This window comes from Pipistrellus hanaki (assembly GCF_964339955.1).
Source record: "Pipistrellus hanaki genome assembly, chromosome: 10".
Taxonomy (NCBI): Eukaryota; Metazoa; Chordata; class Mammalia; order Chiroptera; family Vespertilionidae; genus Pipistrellus; species Pipistrellus hanaki.
Window position 1 is genome coordinate 71,026,087 of NC_140512.1, and position 12,835 is coordinate 71,038,921.

Consider the following 12,835-nt stretch of genomic DNA (forward strand, 5'->3'; position numbering starts at 1 on the left):
CCCGCCCCCCCCGCCCCGATAGAAGCTCTTTGCTGCGGTGCCTACAGGTGGCTGCTTCCCGGGCGGCCCTGTGTCATTATCTGCCTCCCCACCTTTCTCCGGACTGGCACCCAAAAGTAGCAGCAGCCCTGGCCCAGATACTCCCCTCTGCTTCTCAGCGGGCCCCAGAAAGGGGTGGTCAGAGCCCCCGATAAGACACTGAGCCCGGGGGAACACAGCACCCCTCCCGCAGGCTGCCCGAGAGTATGGGGCAGAGGGCTCACGCTCGGGGCAGCCTCTTAGAGGAGGTCCCCTCCCCAAGGGTGACCTAAGCATGTCTTTTTGTTTTCCATTGACCTATTTTTTGTTTGTTTGTTTATTTGAGATGCATACTAATCATCTGAATACTATCTATAATAATAAAAATGTAATATGCTCATTAGACCAGACGTCCCTCTGACCGGATGACCTTCCTGACAAAGCTGGGGCTGCAAGGCAAGCCCGGGTCCCGGGTGCCTGAGGGAAGCCAGTGCCGGCAGCCAGGAGAAGGAAGACCTACTCTTACACAAATTTCATGCATCGGGCCTCTAGTTATCTTTATTAATAAAAGGGAGATATGCTAATCAGATGGGACATCTTCCGGACATCTTCTGGCCGTCCCTCCGGACAAAGATATGGTAGTGGGGGCCGAGGCAGAGGCAGTTAGGGGCGATCAGGCCAACAGGGGAGAGCAGTTGGGGGCAATCAGGCCAGCAGGCAGAGGTGGTTAAGGGTGATCAGGCACACAGGCAGGCGAGCTGTTAGGAGCCAGATGTCCTGGTTTGTTAGAGGAATGTCTGACTGCCGGTTTAGGCCCAATCTCAGCAGTTGGACATCCCCCAAGGGGTCCCAGGACCCGAATTGGAGAGGGTGCAGGCCAGGCTGAGGGACACACCCCCATGCATGAATTTTGTGCACGGGGCCTCTAGTATATAATTTTGTAACATCCTAACCTTATTATTATTATTTTTTATTTTTATGTTAATCTGTACCTGATGACATTTTTTCCATTGATTTTAGAGAGTGGAAGGAAGGAGAAGAGGGAGAGAGACACATTGATGTGAGAGAGACAGAGGGATTGGTTGCCTCCCAGACACATCCCAACCAGGGCAGGGGATCCATTCTGTACCCAGGTACTTGCTCTTTGGAAATAGGACTAGAGACCCGCTGTGCCCGGCTGACGCCCACTGAGAACACCAGCCAGGGCTCTAGTTACCATTTAAGTTCACTTGCAGAACACCTCCTGGCGCACAGGTGCCTGTTTAATTTGCATACGTGTGATGACTATGGGCTAATTCCTCTCAGGGATTAGCCTTCCTGTTAATCCTCCATACAGGCCTGTGCCCGCCTCTCACCTGCTCTTCTTCAGGGCTGTTGGTCTTCTTTTTGGCAGGCATCATGTCTTCATATCGGTATTCTAATCATTTGTCCATTTTATTATTGCCAGTATTTTCCTTTATACCTTGTCTTTTCACTCTCATTTTTATATACTTTCATAGGAAAAGGTATTTTCTGTGAAATCAAATTTATTTGCATTTTGCACGTCTTTTTAAAAACTTCCTGTCCTGACACACACAGATTCTGTCTTACACTCCCTTCTAACGTTCTTGTGGTTTATCTTCCACAAGCACACCCTGATGCCCGGCACCGACCGGCCTTACACTTACCTGTCCTGGGAACAGCAGTTGTCCAGCCTGGGAGGAGGGTGTGCCTCTCCCGGTCCATCCTCAGCACTGCTCACTGCGCTCCTCCGTGTCATTTGGCTCAGACCCTGGCTGTGCTCCGCTGCTCTGGATCTGTCCCTGAAGCAGACACACATCCTCAGTTACAACAGCATAACGGGGGACAGGACCGGCGTTCACACAGGCAGGCTCTCTCTGGACTGGACGTGTGCGTTGGGACACTCCCCCACCACCGTATTCACAGGGGCTGTCATGTTGTCTTCAGCACTTTGCACACATGTTTGTATGTGTGCACACACACACATGTACACAAACACACAGAGTTTAAAACAGGTTGGTTCAGTCATTTTAAAGGCACTTTTGGGGAATTGGTTGAAATTGCATTAAATGTATACATCAGTTCAGGGAGAACTTATAAACTTCAGTCATTGAAGTTTCCAATACATATCATAGTTGCACATTTATTTACTTTTTCAAAACATGTCTTTCACTAAGTTTTATAACTTCCTTTATAAATTTCTTACAAATATTTTATTTCAATTTATTCCTAGGTATTGGATAATTTAGGGGCTATTTTATCTGTGTGTTTTTTAATGTATTTTTTTACTCTATATTTGCTGGCACATAGAATTGCAGATGACTTTTTAAAAATATGCTTTTATTGATTTCAGAGAGGAAGGGAGAGGGAGAGACAGAAACATCAATGACAAGAGAAAATCATTGATTGGCTTCCTCCTACATGTCCCCTACTGGGGATCGCGCCCACAACCCAGGCATGTGCCCTTGGCCAGAATCAAACCAGGGATCCTTCAGTCCTCAGGCCAATGCTCTATCCACTGAGTGAAACCAGCCAGGGTGCAGATGACTTTTTATATTGATTTGATTATCCAACAGCCTTGCTTAAACTCACTAAGTTGCAATAATGTATCTGTGGTTTCCTTTGGAATGTAATTCAGACCGTCATGTCCTCTCTCTCTCTCAGACGTGGGCGTACAGGCCGCGAGAGGGCTTTGCCTGCTGCCGACCCTGCTCACCCCCTTCCTGGCGAGGAGGGTGTGCGCCTCGGCCGATGGCTGCAGAACTGGGCGGGATTGCTAAGACATCTTGCTCAGGCTTTGCTCACTCTGTGCCGACCACCCCTGCCGAAACCATGGAGCTCCCTCTATAGTCTAATTGAAAATGTGTGAATGGCACTTGGTCACATTAAAAGGGAAACTTTTTTTAAAAAAATAAAGTAAATAAAAGCAGCAGGGATACTTCCATCCTGGGCAAATCCTGCAGGCAGTGGTGTCATCAGAGAAAAGTGCTGGTGCTCTTTCCCTCTGGCTAGTGGGAGTGGGGGCCTTGGGGTGCCGCTGGAATAAGCATTTCGGAGGCCCCCATGGAAGGAGGGGATATGACAGAAAGCGTTATTTCTGTGGAATTACATGTTGTAGGCAACCGGAGAATGACGACCACCAGTCAGCCAAATTGGAATTTAGGAAGCCTGTATTACAAACTCAAGTCCGGGCTCACGTCTCAACTGACACAGCAGCGAGCAACAAGGGCCCCGACCCACTCTAAGCATGCTACTTTTATCCCCGTCTTAGGGATGCCTGGAAGATTATGATTGGCTAAAGTTTTAACAAAGAAAGGTCAGTTATAAGTTATATAATAGAAAAATTCCACTAGTACAGTAACATTTAAAGTTTATACAACACCTGTGGTGGGAGTTTATTTTTAGCTTAAGAGTCTCTGTTTGACCTGGTTTGGTCTGTTTGTTCTGCCTTGCAGCTACTGGAAACAGGACATGCCTGCTTGGGGGTTGAGCCTTGCAACAGAACTATTTTATGGCTAACAGTTATGCTTAGCTAAAGCGTATCATGCTACATTCTTTGTTGTGGGTCTGGTTGCTCGTTCCTTTCCTGGCCTGGAGCCCTGCTTCGACAGGGTCTTGCTGGTCATCTGGAGCCCGCCTCTACCGGGTCTTGTCAGCCACAACATACACCCTCCATTTCCAAAGTCCCACATCCCTGGGTCCAGTCCTAGAAGCCGTGCGGCTGGTTCAGGGGAGCTAGACACAAAGCCAGAGTCCACAGCGGCCTTCCCCGTTGGAGCTGGGCCCAGCTCAGCATCAGGTGGCTACAGCCCATCAGTCATTGCTGTGGAGTTCCCATGGCGTGGGCCATGTGGGTAACTCAGTAGAGCTCATCGGAGCATCAAGGGGCCGAAAGCACAAGAGTGGACTCCTTTCTCTAGGGCACATATGTCAAACACAAGGCCTGCGGGCCAAATCCAGCCCGCCAGGCCTTGCAATGTGGCCCGCACCGCGCTGTCATCACTGCACTCCGCTGTCAGTTTATGACATTGTCAGTTTATGACTGTTCAGTAAACCATTCGGCCCCAAGATTTAGGCTGGATTTTAGATTTTGGCCCCTTCTCTGATTGAGTTCGACACCCCTACTCTAGGGCATCAATTATCCCAAATTTCTCGCCCTTGCAGTGGCCACACCCATTCTGGCCGATGACCTATTTCCCAGGTGTGATTGACAGCAAGCACCCTCGCTGGGCATGCATCTATCCCCCGATGCTCCTTCCCTGCCATTGGGGACTGGGTTCATACAGCAGGGCAGCTGCTGGGTGACCACCTTGGGAAGCACTGGCCATGGAAGAAGCACCCCAGCAGGAACGGCCCGCCCCTCCCAGTGCACGTTGGTGACCCCTGACCTCGGTGTCCCCTCTGTAGAGGGTAGAAGGACCTCAGGGTGCTGGGAAGGCTCCTGGAGCAGCCCCTAGGCCGCCTGCCTTCCTGGATGCCGTAAAGGTTGGTTCCCTCCGTGGCCACTGATGTGGGAGGAGAAATCTGATAGCAGCTGGAGTCCGGGCCAGGATATAATAGCTTTGGCTCTGATGGTGAGAAAATGGCAGAATGGAAAAACAGACTTTGGAGCCAGGCAACCCTATTCGCTCTTCTGCCCTTGAAACATCAGGGTCAGCTTTCTCGTCCACGACAGGAGGGTGGCCAGGAGACCTAGTTTGAATGGTTCTTGGGAGAATCTGAGGAAACAGACAAGTAAATCTGCCAGGGTCCTTTTCCCAGCCTTACAAAGGGGTCAGCATTCTGGAGAAAGGGCTGCATAGATGATTAAGGAGGAGTCCGTGGACAAAGGATAGTTTTGAGAGGCATTGGGGGTCAGAGGAGATTCAGCTGAAGGAGCTAGAAGGCTCTCCTCCTTCGTGCTTTTATTCAACACAATCTGTCCCGAGGCGAGATGGAAATATACACTTCAAAGGGTAGGGTTTCAAAGGGTTTACAGACACCTTGTCAGTTTGGGGAATAGCCTACAGCTGCTCAGGTGCTTGGCCAACAGGAGGCAATAAACGTCCTGAGCTGTCTGGCAGCTAACAGTCCTACTCAGGTTTGGGGGGAGTCACCTGCTGAGCTCCCCAAGCTTTTGGTAAAACTCTTGTAATTAGTACACGCTGGGGCTGATTCTCATCATAAATCACATCGTGGTGACTGCACAGGGCACGTGGTTGGCAGGCAACAAATACTGGCTGTTGTCCTAGTCCAGGCTGGGGATCCCCACCATGTCCCTTCCTCGTCCGGCTCAGCCTTTGTCTCTGAAGTTTGTCCTCCGGTGCAGAAAACACGTTCAGTGCGTGGAGAGGAAGTCATTTAGCACCAGGCCAGGTGGAAAGCAGCAAGATGCACGAGGTCATTCTTTTTTATTTTTCAAATATGCTTTTACTAATTTTAGAGAGAGAGATAAACATCTATTGGCTGCCTCTTGCACACCCCCTTCTGGGTGCCAAAAGCCTCAACCCCAGCCTGTGCCCTGACCGGGAATCAAACCCATGGCCTCTCGGTGCAGGGCCATCGCTCAGCCCTGAGCCACATCACGCAGGTGGTTCTTCAGGCTTTGAGGACCTGGGCTTTCTGCTTACGATGCGTGTGGTTCCAGGAGTGGCTGCAGATTCTGCGTGAGGTGCACTTGCCTGGTGAGTTCGGGGTTCAGGGCGTTGAAAGCTTGTTACCTCAATGCCCCCTTCTCACTTCTTCCTGCGGCCGTTTCCTCAGGATGGGCTCTGCAGATGCAGCGTGGTCTCATGCCCAGAAAGGTCACGGGTTTGGGTCCCTCAGGGTTTGATCCCTGGTCAGGGTTCATGTGGAAGTCAACTGATCCATGTTCCTTTCTCTCAAACCCAATAAAAACACATTAAAATGAAAAATACCTTTTTTAAAAAGAACTCTCTCTCTCCTCTGTTTTTCTACTAATGGCTGCCCCTGCCCCTCAGGAGGTCTCTGAGGAGTTAAAGACCGGGGGTTTGGCTCCCCAGAGTCTCTGAGAAGCAATGGTGTCTGCGTTTCATGCCAGTGCTGTGCAGCCGCCCTCACCGGGGCAGCAGCTGGTCCCAGGGAGACGGGGGCCCGGTGGGAGGAGGCGCCCCCGTCAGCTCTCCTAAGTCTCCCCCAGGTCGCCCTCCGCACGCAGTGACATTCCAAGCGAAGACGTTTGAGATTTGCCTCATTAATGCGCGTGCTCACTTTGCTGGAACTGAGAGCACTGGTTCCCGAGCCTCGTGCGGAGCAGCAGACGCGGCTGCACACGAAGCAGTCCCCACCCGGCTGCTGAGCCCATGGCGTCCTGCCCGTCCGGCCCGCGTCCAGGGGCGCCCGGCTGCGCGGCTCACGGCCTCCGGCCTCTGTGAACCAGACAGAGCGCGGCGGCCAATGGCCACACTCTGAGCACCACGCCGTCCCTCAGAGAAGTCCGTCTGTCAGTGCCAAGACTCGACCTGCGACATCAGATAGGTGGGCACCTCCTGGCATCCCTCTCCCCAGCCGCTGGCACAGAGCACCCTGTCATGGGACATGTCACAGTCCTGTGCCTTACTATGAGTGTAGAAGGTTCTGGCTAAACCTGAGCAAACAAACAGAGGGACTTTTCTAAAACACCCTCCCAGAATTCACAGTAGTGCGTATATGTGTGCACATACAGGCATGAAGGCTCATGTTTGCATGTGTGTAAGATGGGGAGATGGGGACGTATAGACATAATCTCCACTCTCGAGGATGACGCTGGAGGGCACGGGGCACCTCCTTTGCCTCCCAGTCCTTAGGCCTCATCTGCCAGTCAACACATCTCCACCCTTCCCCCAAGCACACGCATGCACATGCATACGCCCACAGGATCCCTGAGCACTCACCTAACCTCCCCTTGTGAGTCCGTTAAGTCACCTGTTCCTACCTGCTCCTAATCCTATATAGTAAGACAGGAATGTGCTAATAACCCATTGTGCCCTGAGACATAAAGACGGGGTCACGGATCTGCAGGAGGATGGGGCAGTGAACTACAAGCGGGAAGCAGAGAGCTACAGGAGGGGGCAGGGCAGCGAGCTATGGAGGGGTTGAGCGGCAGTGACCTACTGGCACACAGATTCGTGGGCAGGGCTGCTAGTATGCTTATAAACACCACAGAGATTTGCCACATTGGACAACATTTCAGAAGGCTACACCCTCTGGGTCCATGGTCAGCAGTGGCATTGAGGAGAGAGGGAGTGGAATGGTTGGAAATGAGAGGAGGCACGGGGACTTTGGGGGCTCAGCTCGCTGCCCTGGGCTCCCTGCATGGGGGCTGCAGTCTGAGTGGACAGCGTCCCTCCCAGGAGGCTCAGGGCAGGGCTGCGCAGGCCTGGGTGGTCCACGGGGCCAGGCGGCCTGCTGCTCGGGCTCCGAGGGGCAGGGTAGGAGGCAGGAGCTGAAAGGCTGTGAGGGTACCAGTCGGGGACCAAGAGCGCGGACGCATCGCACTAGCGGCACAAGCCCATGCTCACCCAGCGCTGTGCCAGTGTTCGTACGAGATAAAGACAGAGGGAACGTTATCGTGGTCTCGGGGATTCATTATTGGACAGGACATAGGTGTATGGCATAATCTAAGCAGTTATTACAGAATTTTAGAAACGAAAGTTTTATCTCCCGTTTTTTAAAACAAAGGAAATGAGCCAAGTGCTGGCTGCAGTGCAGAGATTAAATAGCCGACTGAATCACACAGCGGGACTCGGTGCTTTGTGAGTGAGAGAGAATGAATGAGACGAGACCACCGCGAGGTGTGGGGGGCTCTGCAGAGCAGGACAGAAGCCTCACTGTGGACTGTGTGTGTCCCCCAAAGTCACGTGGCGAGTCCCAACCCCACTGTGCTGGCGCTGGAGGCCGGCCTGTGGGTGATTAGGTCAGGAGGGTGTGGCCCTCCTGAATGGGATTAGTGCCCTTCCAAGAGCAGAGACTAGGCGGGCTATTGGCTGTGAGCCCAGATGTGGCCTCACCACACCCACGTGCTGGCACTAGGGCCCAGACTTCCCACCCCCAGACTGTGAGAAAGGAAGGCTGATGTTCCTACCCACCTGTCTGCGGGGTCTCCGCCCGCCAGACAGGCGGCAGGGGGAGGAGACAGGGGACCTCAGGCCGCCGTGGGCAGCCCGGCACTGAATGGGGGCACCGGCCAGGCTTCGGGAGGTCGCTAGCCTACCCCTGAGTGAGGGCCCTTCGCTCCTGAGTGACCTGAGGAAGCACTGGCAGGGGCAGGCCCTGGTGGCTGGCCAGACCCAGGTGCTCCAGGCCGGGCACGCCCGTTAATCCGCAGGGCTAGGCAGATGTGGCCGATGGAGCAGGTGTGTGCCCTGAGCCGGGGTGAGCTGGATGGGAGGCAGCTTCTGCCCAGGTGGCTCGTGGCCTGCGACTGGCAGGGGCCCCAGGCCCCAGGCCCCACACGGCAGCGGGGGCTTAAAAGCAGGTCGTGGGAGGAAGGATGACCATGACCGCACGCCCGGCATGGCCAGCCCTGAGCTGCGAGATTTGCACCTGTCGTCCTGGGAAATTCAAAGAGCGCCTCTGTCCGCTGCCAGGGTCCCCATTTGGATGCCCAGTGACAGGGGCCCGGGTTGTTTGTGACTAAAGCCCTGAGGCTGCAGCCACACGGTCACTGAGGTGCCTGGCGGGCATCAGAGCCAGACCCTGGACTGGGCACCTGAATTGGGGGTTGGGATAAAATGAATTGGGGTTGGGATAAAATGCCCGGTCAGTATACCATCCCAACCCCAGTTCAGGGCCAGACTGCTGACTCACCTTCCCTGGGCCTCGCTTTCCTCCGACCCGGAGTCAGAGCGGCCCCCGGGGCTACAGGAGGGCATAACCGGCGTTTGTACGGCCTTACTGATGTTGTTTAACCAAAGGACCTTGGCTGTGCCATCAGACAGGACCCGCAGCTGCGGAGGAGGGAGGGGGTGGGACTGGGGCGGGCAACTCAGGCCTAGAGCTAGGCTGGCACAGGGCGATGCTGCCGTGGGAGGGGCCTGGGCAGCCTGAGCCCCCAGGCCTGCAGGGGCCCTCCCCCTCCCCCCAGGGACTGCAGAGGAAAGGGGACCCTTTTGCTGCGAGTCTCACAGCGTGGGTGTTGGAGTTAGTGGTGCCGAAGGCTCTGGTTTCCATCTCTAGGGGCGAAAGGGGACGTGGGTGTGGGAGGCATGTCCACCACCGCCCTGGCTCTTCAAGGCCAGAGCTTTGCCAGCCTACACGCGCCCCCTGGTGGGCGGGGACGCAGGTCTCAGGACGCCCCGTGGCTCCTCCAGGTGGTGCCAGGTCCAGGCTGCTGAGCCCAAAGCTGCACAGGCCTGCGACCCAAAGCCTCGGCACGCTGCCAGAACGGCTGCCACGCACCCCCTGCCCCAGCCGGCTGTGCCGAGGGCCAGGGTCAGACCGGCGTCCACATTGGGTGAGGGTGAGGCTGCCCACAGCTCCCTTCAGCCCAGCCCTGGGAGGAGGACTGCCCACCGTCCTACAGGCCCCTCCCTCAGGAGGGCTGGGAAGGCGAGGGGGGGTGCTGCCTTGGCAGAGGGGCGAGGGAGTCGAAGGCTGGGGGTGCCTTCACTGCCGAGGAGCAGGGGATGCCCAGCGTGGGTCGCTGGTCTTCTAGTCTGGGACGGGTGGTTATCACCCACTGACCCAGGGACCCGCTTTCAGACTGAGGCGAGGGTGCCCATATGACCGACAGGCACAGGGAGGGCCCCGAGAGGGAGCAGAGCACCCAGGACGGTCCTGAGACAAGGTCAGAACCACAGCTTTTGGCAAGTCAGAATGTGGCGTTTGGCAAGCAATGAATCTTGGCACTAACCGCGGAATAAAAAGATGAGCAGGGTGGCTCAGGGGTTGAGCGTCAACCTATGAACCAGGAGGTCACGGTTCGATTCCTGTCAGGGCACAGGCCCTGGTTGTGGGCTCAGTCCCCAGTGTGGGGCATGCAGGAGGCGGCCGATCGAAGATTCTCTCTCACCATTGATGCTTCCATCTCTTGCTTCCTTCCTCTCTGAAATCCATAGAAATATGTGTTCAAAGACGCACAGAGTGGCATTGTTATGGTAACAGAAACAGAACAGCCAGATACAGGTAAATGAACTCTGGTCTTTCCTGAAAGGCAGGCTCAGGTGTGGGAAGGCATTTCTGATGGAAACTGTGGAACTGGACCTCATTTTATTAACGCCATTTGTATACCTTACCCACCAGCACGTGTGCACAGGAAGCCATCAGCACAGCAAGTGCCTTCCTGGTCCTGTGTTGTCTGCGGCCGGTGGGCTGTGGCTTTTACTGTCCCCGTGTTCCGTGGCGACGGCGGCTCCTCGCTGGCAGAGCTGGCGCCCTGCGGCCGGCACCATGTCGGAGGCAGCCACCCTGCGGACGCTCCATGCCAGCTTTACTCCAAGAAACCCAGTGCTCCCTCCTGTGTGCCCCTGGGTGCTGGCCACCTCCCCCTGTAATGGCTCTGTAGCACCTTTACTCCCATGAAGACAGAATTCCCGCCGGGCAGGGGCTGTGGCAAACACGCGGGGGCTTGTCCACCAAGAGCACTTCTGAACTCCTCAGCGTCCCCAAGACAGAGCACACGGACGGGGAGCGTATGCAGCACGGGGCTGGGGTGCCTCTCCCGAGGAATCCACACAGCAGCCGCCCGACAGCCACCAGCCAGTCCGCCCAGCCCACTGCCCGGACAGCCACCAGCCAGTCCGCCCAGCCCACTGCCCGGACAGCCACCAGACAGTCCGCCCAGCCCACTGCCCGGACAGCCACCAGACAGTCCGCCCAGCCCACTGCCCGGACAGCCACCAGCCAGTCCTCCCAGCCCACTGCCCGGACAGCCACCAGCCAGTCCGCCCAGCCCACTGCCCGGACAGCCACCAGCCATCTGCCCAGCCCACTGCCCGGACAGCCACCAGCCATCTGCCCAGCCCACTGCCCGGACAGCCACCAGCCATCTGCCCAGCCCACTGCCCGGACAGCCACCAGCCAGTCCTCCCAGCCCACTACCCAGCGGCCACCAGCCAGTCCTCCCAGCCCACTGCCCAGCGGCCACCAGACAGTCCTCCCAGCCCACTGCCCGGACAGCCACCAGACAGTCCGCCCAGCCCACTGCCCGGACAGCCACCAGACAGTCCGCCCAGCCCACTGCCCGGACAACCACCAGACAGTCCGCCCAGCCCACTGCCCGACGGCCACCAGACAGTCCTCCCAGCCCACTGCCCGACGGCCACCAGCCAGTCCGCCCAGCCCACTGCCCGGATAGCCACCAGACAGTCCTCCCAGCCCACTGCCCGGATAGCCACCAGACAGTCCGCCCAGCCCACTGCCCGGACAGCCACCAGACAGTCCTCCCAGCCCACTGCCCGACGGCCACCAGCCAGTCCGCCCAGCCCACTGCCCGATGGCCACCAGCCAGTCCGCCCAGCCCACTGCCCGGACAGCCACCAGACAGTCCGCCCAGCCCACTGCCCGGACAGCCACCAGACAGTCCGCCCAGCCCACTGCCCAGACAGCCACCAGACAGTCCTCCCAGCCCACTGCCCGGACAGCCACCAGACAGTCCGCCCAGCCCACTGCCCGGACAGCCACCAGACAGTCCGCCCAGCCCACTGCCCGGACAGCCACCAGCCAGTCCTCCCAGCCCACTGCCCGGATAGCCACCAGACAGTCCGCCCAGCCCACTGCCCAGACAGCCACCAGACAGTCCTCCCAGCCCACTGCCCGGACAGCCACCAGACAGTCCGCCCAGCCCACTGCCCAGCGGCCACCAGCCAGTCCTCCCAGCCCACTGCCCAGCGGCCACCAGCCAGTCCGCCCAGCCCACTGCCCGGACAGCCACCAGCCAGTCCGCCCAGCCCACTGCCCGGACAGCCACCAGCCAGTCCGCCCAGCCCACTGCCCGACGGCCACCAGCCAGTCCGCCCAGCCCACTGCCCGATGGCCACCAGCCAGTCCGCCCAGCCCACTGCCCGGACAGCCACCAGCCAGTCCTCCCAGCCCACTGCCTGGACAGCCATGCAGCCAGTCCACCCAGCCCACTGCCCGACGGCCACCAGCCAGTCCTCCCAGCCCACTGCCTGGGACAGCTGGGCAGAGGGCCCCAGAGGTGGGCATGGCATCTACCTGCCTGTGCTTTCCCAAGCCCAGGGCATAGCCTCTGGGACCCCCAGAAAGCGCCAGCGAGGAGACAAGCCCTGGGGAGCCACAGCCATAGATGCACCCCCAGTTCTCCTCATCCACCTGCACGCCTCAGAGGTTGGCTGCTGTGCCAGGCTCCCAGAGCAAGGGAGACGGAACATCTGGGGCCACGCGATGGCTGCGACCGGGCACGCGGCCCTGAACCAGGTGTTGTGTTCCCTGCTGCAGGAGATTCTACCTTGGGGTTCTACCAGGCCTCACCGAGGGCCTGGCGGTGACCGTTACAGAAGCAGCACGGCCCAAGGGCACATGGACCTCGGGTCAGAATTTTGCTCCCTCACCAGGTTGCAAAATCTAGAGACAGGGCTCTGGCGCCTGGGGTCCTTGTGATGCCTGGGAGCGAGGGCAGGCTTTGGGCTTGGTGAATCAAAACCATGTGAAATAAGCCACTGGCAGAAAGACAAGTACAAGGGATTTCACTCACATGGGGAACATAATAAAAACAGGCAAACAAAATAGAAATAGATTCACAGACACAGAGAACAGACTGACAGCTGTCAGTGGAGAGAAGAGTTGCAGGGCTGTGTGAATACACTGAAGACATTAAACAAAAAACAAAAAATCTATATAATAAAAATTATAGTAACGCCCACGCCCACCTCTGCTT

At 56.9% G+C, this 12,835-nt stretch overlaps 1 protein-coding gene across 3 annotated transcripts in view; it reads left to right on the top strand.

Moving 5' to 3' along the window:
- DPP6 (dipeptidyl peptidase like 6) overlaps positions 1-12,835 on the top strand; it is a 431,250-nt gene that overhangs the window by 359,448 nt on the left and 58,967 nt on the right. The gene's annotated exons all lie outside the window — the stretch shown is intronic.